The sequence below is a fragment of the Nycticebus coucang genome, chromosome X (assembly GCF_027406575.1).
Source record: "Nycticebus coucang isolate mNycCou1 chromosome X, mNycCou1.pri, whole genome shotgun sequence".
Lineage (NCBI taxonomy): Eukaryota > Metazoa > Chordata > Mammalia > Primates > Lorisidae > Nycticebus > Nycticebus coucang.
In genome coordinates, this window is record NC_069804.1 from 11,390,835 (window position 1) to 11,416,651 (window position 25,817).

Consider the following 25,817-nt stretch of genomic DNA (forward strand, 5'->3'; position numbering starts at 1 on the left):
TGCATGGGAATTGGCCTCCCTGGACACCAAGGGCTTGCTTCTGTGGCCCCATATTGTTTTTGTGGCTGCCCTGTGGCAGAAGAGAGAATGTGTTATTATTCCTAGAGCTTTGCCACCCCGCACTGCCTGACAGCTTTGGGCCCTTGAATGATTTTGTAAAGGAGGGAAAATGAGGCTAAGCGATGGAATCCTGCTTTGAGTCAGGGGTACTCTGCCCTCAGAAGCTCAGGGACCAGGATCCAGTTCAGCACCCCATGATGCATTTAGTTCATCTGTATTTTTAACCTAAAATGATTTCCCCTTTTGGTTGGAGATTTTTCATTCTTAATTCTTGCTGCCCATTTTTCTTAAAAATCCCTACATTACTATCAGGAAGCATGAATTCTTTGGATGCTGAGGATATCTTTATACTTAACAGTTGATTGGCCTTTAATCAGCAGTAGAAGGGAAAAGAATTACAGAATTTTAAAAAATGGTTCTGGTGGAACAAGGGGATATTTTAAGCAGCCAGGCAGATGGTCGCTCATGGAAAAGAGATGGCCCCTGTGAACCCAACTAAACAAGCATTTATTTATCATCTTATTTATTTTGTCATTTTAAAATGATTTACTAATTTTGGTGACTAGATGACTCATAAAACAGCCATGTAGGTATTGTATAAAATGGAAGTGAGGTCATGTCCTTTTACTACTTAAAAACCTACAATGATGATAACAGCTCTAGTCACAATAGCCCAAAGTAGAAACAACCCGAATGACCATTAACTGGTGAATGGTAACGAAATCCTGGTATACCCATGCGATGGAGTATTGTTCAGCCATAACAAGGAATGAGGTACAGACACATAGCACGGTGTGGATGAACCTCCAAAATATTATGCTGAATGAAACAAGCCTGTCACAAAAGGCCACATATTGTATGATCCCATTTATATAAAATGTCCAGAATGAACAAATTCAGAGGCCGGGGGAGGGAGAGAGGAAGAATAACTGCCAATGGGATGGGAATTTCCCTTTGAGGGGCTGAAAATGTTCTGGAACTAAATAGAGGTAGTGGTTGTACGACGCTGTGACTATACCAAAAGCCAGTGAATTTTGTACTTTGAAATTGTTCATTTTATGTTTTGTGAATTCACATCAGTAATGATAATAATACTACTACTAATTAGCTAATTACAGCCTGCAATGGCTCCCTATTTCTCTTAGAGTAGAAGGAAATCCTTACAGAGGCCGGCCAAGTCCCACAGGAAGTGGCCCTGTTAGCTCCTGGCCTCGACCCCTCCTACTGCCCCACTCCCTCACTGGGCACCCTGGTCCCCTCAGTTCCTCCTACGTGCCAGTCATGCTCCCAAGCCCCCACTCCTCTCTGCACTGGCTGTCCCCTGTGCCTGGAAGACATTTCTCTCCAATACCCATGTGGTACCCTAAGTCTTTGCTCAGATGTCACCTCCCAAGGAGACCCATTCTCAACATCCTATTTCCAATCATGCCAGCCTCCAAGTGTCACTCTATTCAACTCTTCTTGATTTATTTCTTTGTAACAAACTGTGTATTTTTACTTATTTACCTTGTTTTTTCTCTTAGTCCTTCTCATTCTCAGCCATTGGAATGTAGCTCCACCCCCCCGATCCCCCGCAAAAGGGGACTTTAATGCTTTTGCATTCTGGGCTGAATTTGTGTCGATTTTTTCTAAATGTCTATAAAATCAGATAACAATAGGGGACCTTTACAGCTTTCTATTCTCTGCTGATGTTTGTATTTTCTGAAGGCATAAAAATATTTAAGCTGAAGTTAAAACTTCTCTCCTTTATCACAAGCAGCTTGAGTTTTGAACCCGGAGGAGGCACTTGGTGATGGAAGTTGTTAGTTGTGGAAGGCGGTGGAAGCGTAAACATTTTCTACTGAGTGGCTGAGGCAGGAGGATTGAGCTCAGGAGGTTGAGACCAGCCCAGGCGAAAGTGAGACCTCGTCTCTACTAAAAATGGAAAAACTAGCCAGGAGTTGTGGCTGACGCCTCTCTCGCCTGGGTAACAGAGTGAAACTCTGTCTCAAAAAAACAAAGCAAAAACCCCCTATTTTCTACTGAGAGAAGATAGAAGGCATTTCTTTCAACAAATAGAGTGATCTGCTTTTATCTGGGGACGGTTTGGGTTGTGACTCCAGCTTTATTGAGAGGGGGGCAGGAGAGAACGGAAAAACCTCTTTCTGCAGTTGCATTTATTTATCAAATGTGTGCAAGGCCTTGATGTTGCTTCTGAAAGGGTCAAAGAACACAGATACTGTGCTAGGATTTAAAGCAAGACAAGTGGATCTATTGCAAGGGGGAGTGAAAGTCTGACAAAGAAAAAGAAAGAGGAACAGAGAGAAAAGAAAGGACAAGAGTTTAGAAATAGCTCGCCACCTGAAATATTTTTGTACACGAGCAGGAAGTTGCTTTCAGAAAGCCAGGCCGCAGACTCTTACACACAGACCTTGCACAAGGAGCTCTAGGATTAGAAAACAGCCTCATGTGCTTACAGTGGTGCGTTTTGCAAATGGGTGTCTGTATTGATTTGGATCTGCACTGTGGCTGGAGATCACGCTGTTTGATGCAAAAACAAGAAATGCTATAACCCTTCTCTCAATGTTGGCATGAAAAAAGCTGACCGTGTGCTTCTGTTTAGCCTAAGCACGAGGAAGCCGAGTATCACGGTACCAGAACGTACCAGGTATGTTACGTTGACTGCAGAATTCTGATAAGAGAGTTTTTGAGCACAAAGTTTCGGCTTTGGACAAGAAAGAATTTCTCTGTGTCAGTTTGCTTGGGGAAATGCTTCCTGAGTACACATTCCGTTGTTCTGACCTGACCTGGGCACACACTCACATGGATTCCATTTGAAGAAAGAAAACCTCAAGAAGCAGAGGGGAAGGGGGGATTTTTTTGTACCAACTGTAATTTTAGAGAATGCAAAACTAGCATGACGTACTGATGGTGACCGTTGTGCTACAGAGTGTTCATAGCACAGGGGAAACCATTGCATTTCTGAGGCAGAACTGGCCAGCTCAGGAATTAGCCAAGATGAGATGCTGGCGTTAAGAAGCCCCATGCATGCACACCCACATCTTGTAACAAATGGCAGGCATTTGCCTGATGGTGAAAGAAAAATGACTTCTTTTGAGTGTAAAGCATGTTGATGTAAAGGATTTCCATGATTAACTTGAACCCCTCAAATGATAGGCTCTATTCATACTTTCATAAGAAGAGTTGGAAGGAGGGTTGGTGACAGGGTGAGGCAGGCATCCTCATTAGGACTTTCCACATGTCCTTGGGGACATAAAACCAGTGGACAGGTATAACTCGTTTCCTTTTAACGCTTTTATGATGTGCCATGAAACTTGTCTAGGAGACTCCAAATCATTCCAGACTAGTGGTTCTTAACCAGAAGGCAAATTAGCAGGGGGGACATTTGATAAAGTCTAGAGACATTTTTGGTTGCCATGATTGGTGAGGGGTGGGGCTATTGTCGTTGAATGTGTAAACACCAGTGATGCCACTAACCCTGCACAGGACAGTCCCTGAAAATGCAGAGTTGTCCAACCCAAAATGTCACCAGTCCCGAGATTGAGAGAGCTTCATCCTAACTCATGCCCTAAATAATAAACCCATCGGAAAGGTCCCCAATGGAATTAACCAGAGCAAGAGTCTGGTAAAACAAAACCCAGGCAACCCAATTACTAATATTTCCTCCTTCCTCTTTCCCATCCCACAGAAAATCGTTGAATAAATGTAAGCATGACGTTTTTAAGAAAACAATTCTGCAAGCAATCTCCTGAAATATGTTTTATTGCAATTTCTGCTGTTCTCTGGAAGCTATTATGTGCCCAGTAAAACTATTGAAACCACTGTAATAACAAAAATTTATAGCTGCATTGACGTCTCTTGGCTAAGTTGAAATGACAGGTGAGGGGAAAACCCAAAAAAGCTTAAAAAAAGCTTTATTTTGATTAGCTTCTTTGTTGCTCTGATTTAAGGGAAAAGGCTAGAATTTATGCTAAAACTGTCTTTTTGATGCAGGGCAGTAATTACAGAAAAATTCAAGTTCAATAAAGCATTACCTGTTTCAGTAGCCCTGAGCTTGTTGGTCTTTAAATTTGTTGGCCAGAAGAGGAAACCGAACTTTGCTTGTTCTTCCTAGTTAGAAAACTTAATCAGTGTTATTGAAAACTGAAGGTCAATACAGAAAGTCCTACCTCTGGCTTGGAGAGTTTTGTACAAAGAGCAATAATTGGGGTAATTGGAAGATTTGGGCTGGTAGGACAATGGGTGTCACTGCTTATCTGTATGACCTCAGTCTTCAGTTTCCTCCTCTGCAAAACAAAGGCTCTGACCTCCAAGGTCACTTTCAACTAAAGAAACAATAGCTCAAAAATAGTTAAGCACAGGCTGATCCTGAGATTTCCACCAAAGTGCCAAAAGTCTGAATTTAGTAATTTTTACCTATTTAGAAGTAAAGTGATAGCTTGTGAAACCAGAGAGGAGAACATTTACTAGAATCCGCTGGAGCAGGATTGCAAATAATTAAGACCCTCTTTTCTTCATCAGAACAAATGAAACCAGGAACTCTGGGATGGAGAATTCATGATTTCTCCAGCATCCAGATACATCTACTTGTTATTCTGTAATAGTTGAGGTTGGGCCATTTAGCCCACTCAGGCCATAGTACCTCTATTCTTAGTGCCAGTCTGAATGCTAATGTTAATTAATTTAGAATTTTCCAAGCAAATCTATATGCAAAAGAGATTACACTGCATGGCGTATCAGTGTCTGGTGTACTCTCCCTGAGAGCCACTTGACGGCTGAAAAAAGGAGAAAGCACAGGACAAAAGCACAGGGACCTGGGGCAAAAGCCACCATTGTGGGTTTTCTCCTCTACAGGAAATCACTTGCCTGCAGCTGACCCGTGGAATGACCAGCCAGCTGGCAGGGAAGGCTGCCACCCATACCATGCCTGAAGGAAGGTCGGGGGCAGGCAGGATTTGCTTCTTTCTCAAGCTGTCTTACTCCCCTGCCCACACCCTCCCCTCCAGAACTTTTTTTTTGAGACAGAGTCTCGCTGTGTCACCCTGACAGCAACCTTAAACTCTTGGGCTCAAGTGATCCTCCTGCCTCAGGCTCCCGAGTAGCTGGGACTGCGTGTGCCCACCACCATGCCCACTAGTTTTTCTGTTTTTCAGGCTAGTCTTCAACTCAGGCGCTAGGCAACCCACCCGCCTCGGCCTCCCAGAGTGCTGGGATTACAGGCATGAGCCACCGCGCCTGCCTACCCTCCAGAGCGTTTGACTGTCTAAATTATTCCTTCTGCAGCTGTGTGTGACATTTTGAAAATGGTTTCACAGGCTTTGCTTTTTTCAGGACTTTGTCTTGCCCCTTCTCTTCTCGGGCTTGAATTTAGATGGAACGTAAAAGCAAAGGGCAATTAACCCCAGACCCATTTTATTTATTCATTCATTTGTTGATTGATTTTTGTCTCAGCAACAGTTTAGCAAGAAAAGTTAGTTTGATGACAAAAATGTTTGGCAGAGTATTAATGAGTTTTAAGGAGGCAGGCTACCCTGGCCACTGTAGTTAGGTAATCAAACATGGACTGTTTAAGTCAAATTTGAAAAATTGCGTATTGTCCATTTAAAAGTGTCTCTTGGATTGTTTATTAAGGTGAGTGACTTTGAAAATAAGAAATAGAGAAAATGGAAGGACAGTAAGAGAAATAGTCCTCCATCTGAGATACTGTGACCCAGCTCTACTTCCTTTGCCAACTCTCAGTGCAAAATTAAAAAAAACAGTTTTTTTAAACTCTCAATGGGGAAACATATAAATACTTACAAAGGCTTCCCCTCTATCTACGGTACCCTTGTGCAAGAAACGTCATCTTGAAGTCTTACAGTATGGCTGCAGTTTAAATTAATGGTGCAAGAGGTTTTTGTCTCTGTTTTTTCTTCATAATGGAAGTGGAACCTGCTTGTGAAGCTTGTAAACATGCATTTTGAACTGGAAACTTCATCTGCGTTGGAAGGGAAAAGCTTGACCCAAGAGCACCGACAGTCTGAGCATCTTAGACGTGATCTTCAGGTCCTTTCAGATTCTCCACGATTGATGCCTGTTCTGCAGTGAGAAATCACATCGATTCGTACTGAGACCTGATTACTAACAGAAGGCAGCTAAGAGCACTTTTAGCCTCATTTCCCAGAAGGCATCACGCAGCTACGTTAGTGGAGTGAGGCTCTTCCTTCCCTAAATGGCACCTTTAGAAGCTTGAGGGATTATTACTCAAGGGAAAATGGCTCCATCTGAGGGATTCTTTAAGAGCCGCTGAGAGAAGGGCCTACGCCCAGGCCCTTCCTCAGCTGGATGCAGTTTGTCATCCTTTGAGTGGTACCTTCAGACACTGCAATAAAGAAAAAATAAATACAGTGTCAGAAATCAAATGGCTTTTGTCAAAGTGTAAAAGGGACTGCATCGGACTAACACTGGAGTTGGAGAGAAGCCACAAAGGATGTCTTGTGTGAATGTTTCCAGCTGCAAAATCTACCTGACTGTTGCACTGAAACCACGACCATCTATGGCGGGCTTGTGAGAAAGCCCCCGGAGCTTCCTGTTTCATGTGGCTCATGAGAAGGAGTGAGAGGCGACGCACAGCGTTCGGTGTCTTTGTGCTATGTCCGAGATAGGAGGAAGAAAGAGGATTTATAGTTTGTCTCTTAAGGTATTCATGAGCACCTCACGTCTGTAAATCTCTACCGGTGTGCAGGTCTAAGGCAATAGAGAGAAGCCAGCGTAGACCTTATCGGACTGTGCCAGCTAGGCCTTGGGAAGGAGTCGGGGCATCTCCAGGGCTAAAGCACTGTGGTCTGGCAGGGGGACTTCCAAGGGAGCATCGGTCCAAGACAGGGGAACGTGGGTGACTGATGATAGCAAGATGATTCTCCAGGACGGAGCAGATGGGATTAGCATGAGTGGGCTGGTTGTGAGGTTAGAAGGCTTGCATCCTGTCCTGCTGACCCCAGTACCAGGCAAAGACTAATTGGAGAGTATGGAGGAGGCTATGGTCTCATGTCACGTTCACATCAGACCTCGCTAATAGCTCAGGGTATCCCCTGAGGAATGGCTGAGGCTTCTTTTCTTGTAAATGATAAGGAACACATACTCAGTACTGTTAAATACAGCATCTGGTCACCCAGTGGCCAATGGTGTCAAATACCCTGATCAAGTGAGCGGTTTCCTGACGATAGAAGATGACTATAGCCATGGCCACAGGTCCCAAAATAGGTACTCTGCGGGGCCTCCAGGGCCTGTCCTTGCACTCTGCGCACAGTTGGCTTAAATGTGCTCTGAGTTGGATGCATTTGCTAAAGGTTTTCTCTTCCCCTGTGTTAACTGAAGAAAACAGAAGGGCATCTCAGCCAGACACCAGCCGCCCTCCGAGAGGCAAAGTGGTGGCTTTTGTATGGCACACATTAGATGTAATCGTGATGACCCCCTGATAAGCAGGAGAGTGGAGAAAGTACAGGAGGAACTCAGGACAGTCATTCTTGCCCCCATTTCATGTTATTAGTCAATTAATTAAAGATTCGCAAACTCAGGTGGGGTATCTTCCTAAATGAATTTTTTCATTATAAAAACAATAATTGTAGGGAATTTGAACAATATAAAAAAGCACAATGATGAAAAACAAACCCCACAAAACCCTTCTGAACTTCATTCTCAGCCAGACAAATTGGGATTAACATTTTGGTGTATTTCCTTCCAATATTTTTTTTCTTTGCCTCTACATGTATTCACAAAAGCATGTCCCAGTTTTTACAAACTTAGGTTATTCTGGATATTTGATTTTGCGTCCTATCTTTTTTTTATATTATGTGGTATTTTAGCTATATGCCCCTGTCTCTTACGACATGATTTTTAACAGCTATACTATGTGAGAACATGCCAGGTAAGCTTTTTAAGTTGCTCTTTTTTTTTTTTCTTTGAGACAGAGCTTCAAGCTGTCGCCCTGGGTAGAGTGCTGTGGCATCACAGCTCACAGCAACCTCCAACTCCTGGGCTTAAGCGATTCTCTTGCCTCAGCCTCCCAAGTAGTTGGGACTATAGGCGCCCACCACAACGCCCGGCTATTGCTGTTTGGTGGGCCCAGGCTGGATTCGAACCCGCCAGCTCAGGTGTACCTGGCTGGTGCCTTAGCCGCTTGAGCCACAGGCACGGAGCCTTAAGTTGCTCTTAAGGGATATTTATGAGGTCTATAATTTTTTTCCATGGTAAACAATATTGAAATAAATGTATCTGTCTGTAGATGTTAGCCTGAATCTCTGAGTATGGACCAAACATGTGATCCTAGAGTTAAATTTTTCACCATCAGTAGGTCTGTTGACCCACATTGCCAGACTGACCTCCAAAATGGCTACACCAATTTATAGTCACAGCAGATTTTCTTCCTTTATTATCATAGAATCCTAGGTACCAAGGACTAGTGGGAGTGACCATGTAGTGTCAAGGCGGAGCGGAAAGCAAAGACCAGCTCCATATGTGGGATTTAAAGATCCAAGAGTAAAAGTAGTCAATCGCAGAGCTGAGGGTTTTTCCTAGAGTTGTTCTAGAAGGAAATGACCACGTTGGCAAAACCACTGACCTTTAACAATGATGCCAGCACAAAATGCATTGAACTTGAACATGAAGAAAACATATACTTCATCCAAAATTTCCCTTATGTCTCCACACCTACACTTCTCTATTCAAGTCAAGGTTTGTGACAGCCTAATGGGGTTTGAGGTTTGTATGAGGGGATGGTGCACACGTATGTGCTTAGTTATTGCAAAAAGGAAAGCGCAGAAGTTGATCTTCGAGGTCATTGGGTGCACAACATACAGTAGGCAACAAAAGGTGACCCAAACCTGGTTCTCTTCTGATTCTGACCAGAGCTGACTCGGTCATTGTCTGTTTTTCCACTGGAGAAATAATATCTGTTAGCTTCTAAGGGGTGGTTGGGGTGGAATTCCTGTTTATCAAAGGCTGGGAAGAGAGGAATTCTGACAGCATGTGCAAATGATTGATAGGGAAGTGCAGCTGTGGGCTCGGAGGCCCAGATTGTGTCTTCTAGATGCTATCTAATGAGGCCTTGGGTTGTCTCCAGTGAAACAAGGCTAGGGTTAATAGTCTTCATCTTTACAGAGCTCCTGGGCTGGTTGTGCAAGAGACGCATGATCTGATCACAAGAGCAAAAAGAAGGCCTGTGTTGCCGATAACAAAGCATTACACAAGGCCTGAAACAAACACCAATGTTTTAAAACACTTGGTGGAAATTTAAGCTGCAAAGCATTTTATCATCTCAGGCCATCGCTTAGAGGGGACAGCTGAAGCTACCCGTACACAACCTTTTACAAGCGCTGGGCTTTCAATGGGTCTTTTAAAAGCAGCTGAACTGTAGCTGGCTTTTCAGAGTGTGTAAGCTGGTCGGCTTACAGCAGGACAAATTGGTAGCGTGGCAAGAAAAGAAAACTGAAATTCAATCCAATGCTGGGATTGAAAGCTCTTGAGACTCAAATGTCACTGACACTGGGTGCAGCTTCTCCTCTAATTATGTTTGGTCAAACGAGGGTTGAAAATGTTAGCCCCGACTTCAGGCTCGGCCCCTCCAGCGACCAATAGCAGCGGGCTTGGGCCTGGTTTATACGATAAAGAACAAATTTGAAAACCCTTCAGTTGTTTTCAAGACTTCCTGGGGCGGTGAAGTTTAAACCACAATTTTCTTCTTTTGGGGCTAAGTTGAGAGCCAATCGCATTGGAGGTTTCTCAGAACATTGTGCCCATATTTGGCTGTAATCTTGCTTCATCCAACAAAATGTATTATATATGTGCTTGAAAAGCAAGGCTTTGAGAAATGTTTCTCTTTCCTGGTTATAAAAGAAATCTTATCTTTGGACATTTGAGGCTGCCTGGGAATTTACAGTGTAGCTTCAAAACAAAGAAAGGAGCCAATATAGAAAACTTATTTTTACTTTTATCTTAAAAAAAAAAACACTCAATTGTAGCTTCTGGCTTTGTACCATTTACATGAAAATACGTAGAAAACAGCAACTAGTTTTGCCCTGTGCAAAAATGACAGAAGAGGCTTATGAGATCCTGGGGCTATTGAAAAATAGAAAAGGGGCGGCACCTGTGGCTCAGTGAGTAGGGCGCCGGCCCCATATGCCGAGGGTGGCGGGTTCAAACCCAGCCCCGGCCAAACTGCAACAACAACAAAAAAAAAAATAGCTGGGCGTTGTGGCGGGCGCCTGTAGTCCCAGCTGCTGGGGAGGCTGAGGCAAGAGAATCGCATAAGCCCAAGAGTAGAGGTTGCTGTGAGCCGTGTGACGCCATGGCACTCTACCTGAGGGCGGTACAGTGAGACTCTGGCTCTACAAAAAAAAAAAAAAAGAAAAATAGAAAAGGCCACACGTAGCATTATCTTTTCCCAGTGATGTGTAGGAGATTCATTTCTCAGAGACTCCAGGAAATCAATGCATCGTTTAGAGCTGCTGCTTCAGGCTTACCTGAGGAGGAAGAGCCCATGTTGTAGGGAGCCAGGACACAGATATGATAAAACTCATTCTCTTTTTAAATCCCTATGTCTTGACTACTTTTCATTCTCACCGCAACCCCACGATGGAGATTCTGTTCTATCCCCATTTTGCAGATGAAGAAACTGAGACAGATCACATAACTTATCCAAGGTGCCTGAGCTTTTAGGGAGTAGGCCTAAGAACCCACGCTGAGCAGTCAGCTGCCAAAGCTGTGCACACTCCACCGCTTCACTCTACTTTGCTGGGACATTTTCTTAGGCTAACTGCCAAGAACAGAGGCCGGAAGTAGTACAGAATGCCCCCAGGGTCCCTGATGTCTAAAATGCCAACTGCCCTGGACTCTCGGGACCTTAAGGAAATTGAAATGTTGTCCAGCTTGTCCCAGGCCTGGGGCTAGGTGAGTTCCAGTGGCTCCCAGGAGATCATGCCCAGACTGTCTGCTCAGGGGGGAACTAAGATCCGCCGGCTGAGCCCCTCACTCAGGACCCCATTCATTCCCATCTTAGGGAACCTCTCTGCAGGGGCTAGACCAGAGACCCAGCTACACGCTCCTTCTGTGTTCTGAACACTGGAGAGGCCCAGAGAAGGAAGGAGGTGGCGGCCAGGCAGCCCAGCCTCCCCAGGGACTACAGAGAGGCCCCACTGCACTCTGGAGAGCAGCGGGGCTCACCTGGGGGTAATTCAGCCCTCCAGGGGTATGTGCCAATGTTTGGAGACATTTTGGGTTGTGACAGCTGGCTTGGGGAGGTGCGGGTGCTACTGGCATCAAGTGGGTAGAGGCCACCAAACATTCTGCACCCCACATGCCCCACCACAGAGAATGGCGCTGCCCCAAATGCCCCCAGCACTATGGTAAGAAACCCTGCCTTGGAGAGAGCTCGGAGGAAGCGCTCTGTGAGACTTCCTTCAAAGAGTCATTCTGCCACCAGGAAGCCAGCAGTCTGTTCGACTAGGCAGAAGGGGAACGAGAGAAGGTGGAGCCGTGCACTCGGGTTGGGTTTTTTTTTTTTTTTTTTGTAGAGACAGAGTCTCACTGTACGGCCCTGGGTAGAGTGCCGTGGCGTCACACGGCTCACAGCAACCTCCAACTCCTGGGCTTACACGATTCTCTTGCCTCAGCCTCCCGAGTAGCTGGGACTACAGGCGCCCGCCACAACGCCCAGCTATTTTTTTGTTGCAGTTTGGCTGGGGCTGGGTTTGAACCCGCCACCCTCGGCATATGGGGCCGGCGCCCTACTCACTGAGCCACAGGCGCCGCCCTCGGGTTGGGTTTTAATTCACTGCATCTTTCTTCCTGAAAGAGAGAGGTCAGTGTTTGCCTCCATTTACAGGCCCCAGGATCGACATGCCGCAGACCCTGTGTAGCAGGCTGAATAATGGCCCCAAAGATAGCCAATCCTAATCTCTGCAGCCTGTGAAAGTTACCTTATATAAAAAAAAAGATGCTCTTTGCAGATTAAGTTCAGGATCTGGAGACAGGGAGATATGCTGCATTGTCTGCGTGGGCCCTAAATGCAATCAAACATATCTTTGTCAGGAGTTAGAGGGGTATGTAACACGGGCTCTGTGGAGGAGGACATGTAACAATAGCAGAAATTGGAAGGATGGGACCACAAGCCAAGGAATGTGGACAGCCACTGGAGGCTGGAAAAGGCAAGGAATGGATGCTCCCTTTACAGCTTCCTTGGAGAGCACAGCCCTGCCCACACCTTGATTTTGGCTCAGTGACACTGATTTCAAAATCCTGGCCTCCAATACTGTGAGAGAATAAACAGCTGTTGTCTTACGCCACCAAGCTGTGGTAATTTATTACAGTATTTATGGGAAACTATCCTGACACTCCATGGATTCCCAAATGGATCCATTGAGGATGAGGGAGAAACCCTTCCACACAGACAAAACCAGAGGGGGTTAGAAATTTCCTTTGTACCTCCCTTGATACATTCACCTTCACTACCCCTCCTTTGAAGCACCTCTCTTGGGGAAGTGTGGCACCTGCTCCCCTCTGCCTCTATTCCTCCATGGTTTCCACCAAATGTTGTGCAAATCATATGACATTCCCAGCACTTGGTTCAAACCCATCTGAGTCACCTGTCACTTTCTACCTTGAATTCTTATCATTTATGTACATGCATTACATCCAGTACTAGACTGAGATCCTGGGAAGCAGGGACTCCATCTCCCAAGGCTCCCAGCACAGTATCAAGCACACAGTAGGTCTCCATCAGCGGTTAGTGTGTGCTTCCTCCATCCTGACTATGAGAAACATTACTTAGTTCTCTTTATTGCCTGTGTCTCAAAAAAGGCAAATCTGATGCTTGTTAACAGTAATCCTCACGCATTCTGTCAGCCCTATGACAGCTAGATAGGGAGTCTAAAGGGGAGTCTCATGGAAACTTGTCCTTTTCCCCTAGGTTTGCTGAAAAGATCAACTCACAGTTATGGTAGATTAATAAGAGAAAGGTTTATTTCCAAATACCATGCGCATGGGGGAACCACAAGAATGATTTCCCAGAGTCTCAGTGATGGTCAGAGACTTTTAAAGATGCCTTTTAGAAGGGAGGGGAGAGAGCAACTGGAAAGTACACGTGTAGCAAGTGGGTGCTAAGGGGGGATGGGTAGACGGAGGGAAACACTTTGATTAGTAAACTAACCTGAGAGACAGGTTAGTTGTGCTTCAAATGACCTTAGGGCCTGGTCTATTAGCATGTGATAAGGAGTCTAGCAGCCCTTTAAGATTTTAGGTAGATAGAGGAAAGTCTTTGTTCAGAGTTTCCTGACTATGAATAGCCTTTAATTCAAAATAGTTTTTTATACCAAGGAATCATATTTTGGGGTGAAATTTTCTTAGCTCCTTCAGTTCCTTGTTTCAAAATTGAGGTGTAATTTACATACTGCGAATTGCACACATCTTAAGTGTCTGGCTTGATGAAATTTTACCTGTGTAAAATTTGGTAAAATTTGATACTGCTTGTACCCACCAACTGGATAAAGATCTACACTTTTCATCACTCCAGAAAGTTCCCTTGATCTCCTTTCCCAGTCGATTAACCCCCATGCTCCTAACACCCCCACTGAACCACTGTTCTGACTTCTACTCCTATAAACTAGGTTTGCTTGCTTGTGAGCTTCATATAAATGAAATTGTACAGAATGCAGTCTCGTGTCTGGCTTCTTTCTCTCGACATAATTTTTTTTAATGTCATTTTTATTTATTTATTTATTTATTTTTGCAGTTTCTGGAGGGGGCTGGGTTTGTTTTTTTTTTTCTTTTTTTTGAGACAGAGCCTCAAGCTGTCGCCCTGGATAGAGTGCTGTGGCATCACAGCTCACAGCAACCTCCAACTCCCAGGCTTAAGCGAGTCTCTTGCCTCAGCCTCCCAAGTAGCTGGGACCACAGGTGCCCACCACAGCGCCCAGCTGTTTTTTTGGTTGCAGCCATCATTGTTGTTTGGTGGGCCAGGGCTGGATTCGAACCCACCAGCTCAGGTGTATGTGGCTGGCGCCTTAGCCACTTGAGCCACAGGCACCAAGCCAGGGGGGCTGGGTTTGAACCTGCCACCTCCAGCATATGGGGCCGGCGCCATACTCCTTTGAGCCACAGGCGCCGCCCTCAACATAATGTTTTGACACTTATCCAGGTGGTTGTGTGTATCAGCAGTTTATTCTTTTTTAACTGCTGTGTATTATTCCATTGAAAAATATGCCACAATTTGTTTCTCTGTTCTTTTTTTTTTTTTTTTTTTTGGTTTTTGGCCAGAGCTGGGTTTGAACTCACCACCTCCAGCATATGTGACCAGCGCCCTACTCCTTGAGTCACAGGGGCCGCCCACGTTTCTCTGTTCTTCTGGTGATGAGCATTTGGGTCATTCCAGTTTGGGTGCATTGTGAATAAAGTTGCTGAGAACACCAGTGTATTCTATGGACCTGTGCTTTCATTTCTCTTGGTTATGTACCTAGGAGCAAAAATGGCTGGGCCATAGGGGAGGTGTCTATTTAACTTAACAGATTTTTGATTTGGATATGAGAAAAAGGATTTTTAGAAAAAAATTAAGACATGACAGTCTTTCTGTACTTATTTACCCAATTCCATCCATTATGTTAATTTCTTGGAAATAGAGTGCTTCCTTCCACCGCATGCGCCTAGGTGGCTGATTGAATCAGCAATAGAGAAAGTTGAGGGGCAGGCATTGGGCGTGAAGAACAGGGCAAACACACATGGACATTTTCTACTCACTCACGCAACCCTGACTTTCCTGCCATTGGGATTGACCACGGTGCTTACACAGACAGAATCTCTATGAAAACAAATATTTTAAGGAGAAAATTTGCTGTGTTATGAAATCCTGGTTGAAATGACAACTGCAGGCAGCAAGAAGGATGTGGACTCTATAGAACGAGGGCAATCAGATCCTTCTCTGGTGTCTTCTTCGTAGTTGAAGACTCCCCTGCAAATGCACAGCTCTCCCGAGGCCTGGGTACAAAGAAAGGCCTTGCCCAGCTCCCTTTAAAAGTGAGTTCTTGAATACCAGCTTCTCCTTACTTGAGCGCCACTGGAGTCTGAAATTCTTTTTTTTTAATTTTATTTATTGTGTGTGTGTGTGTGTGTGTGTGTGGTTTTTGGCCGGGGCTGGGTTTGAACCCGCCACCTCTGGCATATGGGACCGGTGCCCTTCCCCTTTGAGCCACAGGCGCCTGCCGGAGTCTGAAATTCTAAACAGCTTTGCAAAAGTGACTAGAGAGGCAAAAGCTGTTTTAAGGCCCTAGCAGGGGTCCTCAAAGTGCAGCCGGCCTTGGGCCACATGAGGCGGCGTGATTGTATTTGTTCCCGTTTTGTTTTTTTACTTCAAAATAAGATACGTGCAGTGTGCATAGGAATTTGTTCATAGTTTGTTTGTTTTTTTAACTATAGTCCGGCCCTCCAATGGTCTGAGGGAACTGGCCCCCTGTTTAAAAAGTTTGAAGACCTCTGCACAACATGAAAGGCCAGTATGCTGAAGGAAGGACAGAAATGTCCAGCTTGTCTTTCTCCGATGTGTATTTTATGACAGCCATTACTCACGACAAGTAATATTCTTTTCACCCAAATAGCGTTTCATACGATTTTTCTAATGGTGCATAGTGTTTGTTTTTATATTAACTGACAGGTCACCCCTTCTGCTATTTAAAACTTTGATCACCGAGTGGCAGCTTGGTGCGATGATACATTCCTGGTCCTTTCTTACAGAATCTGAAACGACACTCTCAGATCGGGATCTCTCTGCTCCATCCGTGTCTCAGCCTTTACTTGATTTCTCTGAAATCCTCACACGGTCCTTTGCATCTTCCTTCCCATCCATGGACAAAAAATTGTTTCATGGCAAACAGTCTGAGTCGGCAAATAAGAAATGCCAATCACTCAGGTTTTAGTATTTGGCACCAGAAAACCAAAACAGAGGGGTGATTCAATATCTTTTTCTTTCTTTTCTCATTTTATTTTTGTTTTTAAACATTTCTTTTTCCACCGCTCTCCTGCCGTGCAGATAGTTGTTTTCTGAACAAAAACAAAACACTGCTACTTGATCTTCTTTGTCGGTTTGTTCTGAGACACAATTGAATGAACTGTTTGCCCAACAGAATTTAGCTTTCCCAGTGGGGTTGGTAAACAACAGACTGGCGATTGGCCCTACATTTCCCACATTGCTTTCCAGCAGCCCAACTTCCATATGAATTGTTTTAACGTATAACTTAGTGGATCCGTCATGACTTGGAACTCATTTCTTATTCGAAAGGGCATGAAAGATTGCTTAGGAAGAAATGGCCATGAACTCTGGCAGAGACCTCCTTATCATGCAGGTCAGTGCACCTGTCAGGAGAACCCCTCATTGTGGACCTCAGAAGCCTCCATAGTAGTGGGGGAAAGGATTCGTCCCACAATATATCTTTTTATAGAAACTTTTTTTTCTAATTTTAGTTCCCCTAGCAAAACTAAGTTTTGATTTGGGAAATGGTGAATATATTACTGCAAATGCCTTTCTGGACTCACAGATTATATCATAGACTTTTGTTGTTGCTAGTGTCCAAGTTAATGAGGTATAGTTTACCTATAGTATAATTCATCCTTCTTATGCATATAGTTCCTTTTTTTTTCCTTTGAGACAGCGCTTCAAGCTGTCGCCCTGGGTAGAGTGCCATGGCATCACAGCTCACAGCAACGTCCAACTCCTGGGCTTAAGTGATTCTCTTGCCTCAGCCTCCCAAGTAGCTGGGACTATAGGCATCTGCCACAGCGCCCGGCTATTTTTTGGTTCTATTTGTCATTGTTGTTTGGCAGGCCCGGGTTGGATTCGAACTCAGCTCTGGTGTATGTGGCTGGTGCCTTAGTCGCTTGAGCTCCAGGCACCGAGCCTATGCATATAGTTCTACGAGTTTTGAGAAACGAATATAGTCATGTAACTACCACTACAATTAAGATACTGCGGATTTATATACCTTTGTTTTGTTTGAAATCAATCCCCTCCTAACCACCCTCAATTCCTGGCAACTAAGCACAGATCCGTAGAATACACTGGTGTTCATGGCAGCTTTATTCACAATGACTATGTTCCTCTAGTTTTGCCTTTTTCAGAACGTTACATAAATAGAATCATATAACATCTGGCTTGTTGTCTCTATCTGTGTTCACTCAGCGTGATGATCTTGAGATTCATTGGTGTTGTGTCTATCAGTATTTGTTTCTTTTTATGGTTGAGTAGTATTCCATGGTACGGATGAAACAAAGTTTGTTTATACATTGGCTATACCTATTGATAGAGCAGGGGGTTGTCCCTGAGTAACTTACTGAGAGGTGGGAATGATGAGTTTTATGTTGTGTTCTGAGCAACTTGTAAGAAACCACCATATGGTTTTCCAAAGAGGCAGAACCATTCTGCATTTCTACTAGCAATTTATAAGATTTCTAATTCTTTTGCACCCTTGGCAGTATTGTCAGCTGTTTAAAACATTGCAAATGTTTTAAACAGGCGCTGTGGCACATGCATGCACCCTGGTACGCTGAGGTGGAAGGATTGCTCATGCCCAGGAGTTTTGAGTCCAACCTGGGCAAGCTAGTGAGATCCCCATCTCTAAAACGACGTAAAATAAAATAAGATAAAACAAAATAAGACAAGATAAAATAAAATGAAATGAAACAATAAATTGTAGACATTCTTATGGGTTTGTAGGGGCACCGCATTGTGGTTTTAGTTTGTATGTATTAATGATGTTGAACATCTATCATGTGCTTATTTTCCGTCTGCTTCTCCTTTTTAGAGAAGTATGTGATCAAACCTTTTGATCATTGTTTAATTGAGTTGTTTGTTTTAATTATTAGAATGTGAGAGTTCTTTAGATACTTCTGGATAAGAGTCCTTTATCAGATATATGATTCGTAATTTTTTTTAAATCTTGCCTTCCCTTTTCTTTGTTCTTCCAGTGTCCTATTGCATACTCTCGTTTGGAGAGAATTGGGGTTGTTTCTTGCCCTCACTCCTGACACCTCCACTATCTTGGACAATAGGATTAGGAGATAGGAGGTGCCATTGGCTTTTGGTCCAATGCATAACACTCTGGCTATAGGTTAAGATCTGTTATGTACTGAATGTTTGTGTTCCCCCCAAATTCATTTGTTGAAATCCCAGCCCTTACGGGGCGGCGCCTGTGGCTCAGTCGGTAAGGCGCCAGCCCCATATACCGAGGGTGGCGGGTTCAAACCCGGCCCAGGCTGAACTGCAACCAAAAAATAGCTGGGTGTTGTGGCGGGCGCTTGTAGTCCCAGCTACTCGGGAGGCTGAGGCAAGAGAATCGCTTAAGCCCAGGAGTCGGAGGTTGCTGTGAGCTGTGTGATGCCATGGTACTCTACCGAGGGCCATAAAGTGAGACTCTGTCTCTACAACAAAAAAAAGAAATCCCAGCCCTTACTGTGTTGGTATTAGGAGGTGTGGCCCTTGGGAGGTAATTAAGTCTTGGAAGCTCATCCTTGCTTTCTGCTCTCCACCACGTGAGGATACAATGAGAAGACAGCCATCTGAACGCCAAGAAGTTCACCCTCATCACACACCAGATTTGCTGGCACCTTGGATGTCCCAGCCTCCAAAACTGTGAGGTTTGGGTTTTGAGAGTCTTACTGTGTCACCCTGGGTAGAGTGCTGTGATTTCACAACTCACAGCAACTTCAAACTCTTGGCTCCCAAGTAGCTGAGACTATAGGCACCCCCCCCATAACATCTTCTTCTTTTTTTTTTTTCTTTTGCAGTTTATGGCCGGGGCTGGGTTTGAACCCACCACCTGTGGCATATGCAGCCGGCGCCCTACTCCTTTGAGCCACAGGCGCCGCCCGACACCTTCTATTTTTAAGAGACCGTGTCTTACTCTTGCTCAGGCTGGTCTCAAACTGCTGAGCTCAAGCAATCCACAGGCCTTGGCCTCCCAGAGTGCCAGGATTACAGGCGTAAGCCACTGTGCCTGGCTCTCCCTCATCCATTTCTCTCTCTGCTATTATAGGCATGTCTTAATTTTGGAACATAGCTTTTAAAAGTGGCTTTCATGTGTGATGTTTTATTTGAATAGAAACTATAGGGAAAAGGTAACTGACAACTAAATACATACATTTTGGCACATAAAAAATACCAACCAAATTTTAACCTTGAACCTGAATAATAACCTTTTCTTTTTATGTCATACAGTCGAGCCTGCTGGCCGTGTGCCACAGTGGATTCTGGTCCACTGTTTTCCAGGTCCACTGTTCCTACAGGAAGTCATCTTGGCCTTCAACAGGGATGTGTGGAATGTCTTTGTTCTTACAACAATAATTTTCTGGACGAAGGAAGAACTTTTCTGATTTATTTTCAAACACATCCACGAAGAATGTTATGGATCATTACTGTTTTTGGCAAAAAAGGAAAACACAGGCAGCAGCAACAAAACCCCCAAGCACTGTGTAGGGGCAAAGGGAATTTTCCCCTCCCCCTCTGAATGTTTGAGTCTGCTGAAGAAACGGACAATAGATTAACAGGAGAAAAGGGATACAAATTAAGGTGCACGTGTACCTGGGAGCCACAAACAGTATGAGACTCAAAGAAGGGCCGGAAGGTCAAAGCTTAAATAGCACACTCTTCATAGGGGAGGGGGAAAGCGGGAAAGCCAGCAACTTTGAAGGGTAGCAACCCATTTTCAGTAGAATCTAAAGAGCCCCCAGGACACACAATGTCCTGGAACAAAGTTCCCCTGAGCTCTAGGGGAGGTGGCAACAAATTTCAGGAAGGTGAGTAGTAGAAGTGCTCAGTGAACAGAGGCTGTTTTATGATGCAGATGAAGTCTCCCAGGTAAGCTCGCAGAGCTGCCCTCGGAAGAATAGACGAAAAAAGGACTTAACCGTCTTTTCTCTCCTCGGGTGGTTTAATCTTTCCTGGTTATTTGATGAGTTCCTTGGGGGAGGAGGTGAAAGGTGTAAAGGACAGCACTCAGAGACGAGGCCGCAGACGAGATGTTCAGCTTCATTGAAAGATGTTCAGCTTCCCCGGTCTGGGCAGTGAGAAGGTGGCCGTAGGAGGTGGGCACGTTCCACAGCTTGCCTGGAAAGTTAGGGGCTTTTGGCTGGAACTTCTGGGGGGTGGGGCTAGCCAGATCCTCTACGTCTTTGTCTTAGGAGGAGAGGGGGAGGAGGAGAAGGAGAAAGGGCTCCTGTGTGGCCGCCTTAGGTCCCCAACGAGGTCAAGAGAATTCTGCTTCTTTCAGCTCCCCTCAGTCTGATAAGGGAACTTCCAGAGAGAGATCCCCCCACACCGCGCTTTGGAGGGAGAAACTAGGAAGGTTAGAAACTCCTTGGTTCCCAGCCAGCTTCTCAGGTCTTCCAATTCAAAAGTGCTCAGCATACTAAAGTACCATACTTTGGAGTATATATTGTTCTCCGAGCTCCAACATCTACAAAATGCAAGTATCCAGATTTTTTTCTTTTGAGACAGAGTCTCACTATGTCGCCCTCTGTAGAGTTTTGTAGCGTCACAGCTCACAGCAACCTCAAACTCTTGGGTTTAAGTGATTCTCTTGCCTCAGCCTCCCAAGTAGCTGGGACTACAGGCACCTGCCACAATGCCTGGCTACTTTTTTGTTATTGTTGTCACTGTTGTTTAGCAGACCCTGGCCGGGTTCAAACCTGCCAGGCCCGGTGCATGTGGCCAGCGCCCTAACCACTGAGCCACAGGCGCTGAGCCAAGTATCCAGATATTTGGATTCTGTAATACGAAACATCCATTTCCTGAATAAGACAAGCTAACCATTCTGACATAAATAAATACAGCCTTTATGATTTATCAACAGATAGAAACCAAGTGAGACTAACCTGATTGTCTATGTTAATTAATCAAATGTTATTGTTCAAACATGTTGGTACTTCTCCACTGAAAGAATTTTTTTTTTTTGGTAGAGAAAGAGTCTCACTTTACCGCCCTCGGTAGAGTGCCATGGCGTCACACGGCTCACAGCAACCTCCAGCTCTTGGGCTTACGTGATTCTCCTGCCTCAGCCTCCTGAGTAGCTGGGACTACAGGCGCCCGCCACAACGCCCGGCTGTTTTCTTTTGTTGTTGCTGTTTGGCTGGGGCTGGGTTTGAACCCACCAGCCTCGGTATATGGGGCGGGCACCCTACTCACAGCCACAGGCACTGCCCTCCACTGAAAGAATTTTAAATAAAAAAATCTGTTACTTTAATCCTGTGGTGGACTTATTTTAAAATCACAGCTAGTTAACAAATCTTCTCGAGCAATTAGGGCATCTGGCTCTGGTAAGCACAATGGATCGATGGTAATTAGTCAAAGATGCGGTGGCTCAAAGAAGCCTGGGAGGTAGGGGGTCTGGGTGCCTTCTTAATCCTTCATGGGTGCAGATACTTAAGGCATTTGGAAGAGGACTAAAACCAAGGTGGTTAACCACTCTGTAAATAGAATTCACCCCCAAACAGGCAAGCAAACACATAACAACACAATCCTAACAAAATGGGTGTTTTCGTACTTCCCACGCAAAGGGGACCTGAAACCCAGAAGGATTCAAGGAGGCGAGAGAGAATTATTTTCATTATTTTAGAACATTATTCAGGCTCAGTGCCTGTGGCTCAAGCGGCTAAGGCGCAGGCCACATACACCTGAGCTGGCAGGTTCGAATCCAGCCCAGACCAGCCAAACAACAATAATGGCTGCAACCAAAAAATAGCTGGGCGTTCTGGCAGGTGCCTGTGGTTCCAGCTACTTGGGAGGCGGAGGCAGGAGAATCACTTGAGCCCAGGAGTTGGAGGTTGCTGTGAGCTGTAATCCCACCGCACTCTATCCAGGGCAACAGCTTGAGGCTCTGTCTCAAAAAAAAAAAAAAACATTATTCAATGCATAATTAACTTGCAAGAATTAGAAAATAAAATAAAAAATAGACTGGACGGCACCAGTGGCTCAAGGAGTAGGGTGCCGGCCCCATATACCAGAGGTGGCGGGTTCAAACCCGGCCCCGGCCAAAAACTGCAAAAACAGAAAAGAAAAATAGACCAATTAATTAATAAAAACAATTAAAACCCTACTGTGGGAAAGGAATTCTCATGACCCTGACAGGAGTGCAGCCATTTTAGAAAATCAGGTCAGAAACCAAAAATCCCTTCCCTAGATTCCTGGGGTGACTCAAGGCCAAGGCCCAATTTCCTGGAAACATCCTACCCACAGCCTAGACCATACTCGTAAGAATACGCCCATAATCCTGACAGCACTCGAGAAGAGTCCCAGGAGGTCCTCCCCCAGCTCACTGCCCCAACCCAGCGACACCGATGAGGCTAATAAAACCCTTTTGCACCTGTGTGGTAGCTGAGCCGACACCTGGGCATCTCCATTTTCCTTTTTCCTCTATTAAAGTCTTTCCTTGTCCTGGACTGGCCTCCTCTCCTTTCTTGGGGACCCTCACCCCGGTTCTGAGCCACAACCTCTCACCTACCACCTAGTAAAAGCCACTGTCAGTATATCAGTGTATATTCTTCCATAGATGCACATATGTACGAGATCCTTGTCTATTTCCAATGGGATCGCATTATAGCTGCTGTCCTGAGATCCTGAAATCTACTTCTGTGACTCAGCGTTAAGGCAACAGAAATTTGGAAGTGTGGGGCGGCACCTGTGGCTCAAAGTGGTAGGGCGCCGATCCCATATGCTGGAGGTGGTGGGTTCAAACCCAGCCCTGGCCAAAAACCACACACACACACACACACACACACACACTAACTAAATAAATAATTAATTAATAAAAAAGAAATTTGGAAGTGTGTGTTGTAAGTGTGTGTCTTTGTGTCACCCATTGTAATGGCTGTATTGTGTGCCACGAGGCGTCCTCTGTGCTCCCACTGTTCTGAGCATTCTAACAACATACCTGCGAGATAGGTAGTATGATTACTCCTGTTTCACAGATAGGGAAACTGAGGTATGCCATCCGGGTTTCAACCTCGAATCGTTGGCATCAGAGTCCAGCTCTGAAAATCTGGCTGTCCTGCTTCTTCTCAGCTCTTCCTTTTTGGCTGGATATTTAAATTATTTCAAATAATTTAAGTACAGATCAATTTAAACTTCTACATCCTCAAAAGAGTAGTGATGGAGAGTGGAGAGAAGCAATGGATGATTTTTCAATAAGAGAGCAACTAGGGGACTTTGCTGCGGTCAGATCATATTGGACAGTGTTCATTCTCATGGCAAAAGTTAAGGAAGTTTATAAAACCACTGCAGTTACCCAGGGCAGGGGGAATTTTCAGGCATGTGCAGAAGGCACGTTTGCAGCGCTGTAAGAGACATGAACTCCACCAGTTGCCTGGATCTGTGCAGTAGCACATAGTAACTCCACAGTAGAAAAGAGTGGCCCTGGTCATCAAAATACAGAGTTAATTTTCTGCACTAACGACTTTGATCTGTTGTAGAGAGAGAAACAGCAGTCCTTGGCAATTAGAGTATCAACTTTATGTCAAGGAAGCGAGAATTCACTTGTGACTGGGGTAGGTGGGAAGTGGAGCAAAGAACCACTCACAAGCAGATCAAGGCCAAAGTGGGCGGGACAGGGAGGAGACTTGAGCTGAAATCAGGCGCTTCTCTGCTTCCATCACAGGTTACCAGTGGCTCACCCTGGACACAGGGTTTCTCTATGGTGAACATCATGATTATTTCATTAAGAAATTACACAACTGACATATTTTCACTGCAGAAAAATGTTAAAATGAAGATGTGTAAGAAGAAAGCACAGTGAGAGCTATCCATTATCTCAACTGCTCTTAGATAAGCACCATTAAGAGTTTGCATGTATTTTCATATCATTTTCCCACTTACTTCTGAAACAAAGGGATGACAGAATACACACTATTTTGCAGTCTTCTATTCTCCACTTGATGATAAATACTTAATTACATCAATGTTTATATTATACAAAATATTTACAAAATATTCTCTATGTATTGGCCACCTCTTTGTAGAATTTCACAATGAATATTTTGTAAATAAAGGCACATTTAGCTACAGTTTCCCATTTTCCCTATGTATGGCAACTTTATGGGTGACTTTTGGGACACCCCATATTTTCTCAGAGCTCCTTTGGGTGGCCCAGAGGAGCTCAGGAAAAGAACAGAACATTATCATTCAAGCTTGCCCCTCTCTTTACAGCCGCATTAATCTGAAAGAAGAAAAATTTGGAATATCTTTTTCATCTTCTCACTTTCCTTCAGCTCTCGCATACTAAGGAATCCATAGGGATCAGGCTATGAAGCTATAAGCAAAACAGCACGAGGAATGGCAAGTATGCTCTGTCTGTGGGCTAAGAACACAGAGCATTCCTTGCAAAGCCAATCTTTTGATATGGAGATTACAAAGAGGTTTTCTAGCATGGCACAGGTCCAAGTGTTAAGCACAAGTCAGATCTCATAAAAGTCTGAGCGGGTTGTAGAACAACCTGATGAGTTCAGATGAGAGGAGAGCTCTGGTTAGAAAGCAGGGACCGGACTGTACTATTTCTGCAGGCACGGTAAGGAAGACCTTCACGCAAGCAGCCCCATTTACTGAGTTTCTACCATGCGCCAGACAGAGGCCTCATGGTGCTGGCTCTCACAGAACTTACAAGTTAGCAGCGAGCTGTGTGGGGGGTAGGTCATAAACAAGTGAGCAGGTCGGAAAATAAATCATTATAAAGAGTGACGAAATCCTAAATAGATATGTTTACAGACAAGCTATTCAAATGGCCAATACCCACATGGAAAGATGTTGCACATAATTAGTCATTAGGGAAATACAAATGAGATATTTCTTCACATCTGGGGGGGGCTGTAATCAAAAAGGCAGCCGATAACAAATGTGGGTGTGGGTGTGGGTGAGGAGAAGTCACAACTCTTATAAACTGCTGATGGGACTGTATAAAATGGTGCCGCCACTCTGGGAAGCTTTAGCCTGACAAGTTCTCAAAAGTTTAAACATAGAGTCACCCTATGACCCAGAAATTCCTCTTAGAGAGGAAATGAAAACATATGTCCACATGAAAACTTGTACACACATGTCCACAGCAGCATTATCGATAATAGCCAACAAGTAGCAACAACCCACATGTCCATCAACAGATGAATGGATAAATAAAATTGTTTCTATAATTTATCAGAGTATTTCCTCCAGTTCTTTTGCTTTACTTACTTTATTATTTATTTATTTGTTTGTTCATTCATTTATTTATTTTTATTTATTTTTTAGAGACAAGGTCTCACTATGTCACCCTGGGTAGAGTTCTGTGGCATCACAGCTCACAGCAACCTCACACTCTTGGGCTTAAGCCATACTCTTGCCTCAGCCTCCCAAGCAGCTGGGACTACAGGCGCCCGCCACAACGCCCAGCTATTTTTTTTTTTGTTTGTTTGCATTTGTCATTGTTGTTTAGCAGGCCCGAACTGGGTTTGAACCCATCAGCCTCGGTGTATGTGGCCGGCACCCTATCCACTGAGCTATAGGCACCGCCTGTTCTTTTATTTATTTTTTCTTTTGTGGAGACAGAGTCTCACTTTATCGCCCTCATTAGAGTACCCTGGCGTCACACAGCTCACAGCAACCTCCAACTCCTGGGCTTAGGTGATTCTCTTGCCTCAGCCTCCCAAGTAGCTGGGACTACAGGCACCTGCCACAGTGCCCAGCTATTTTTTTTTTATTATTATTATTGTTGTTGCAGTTTGGC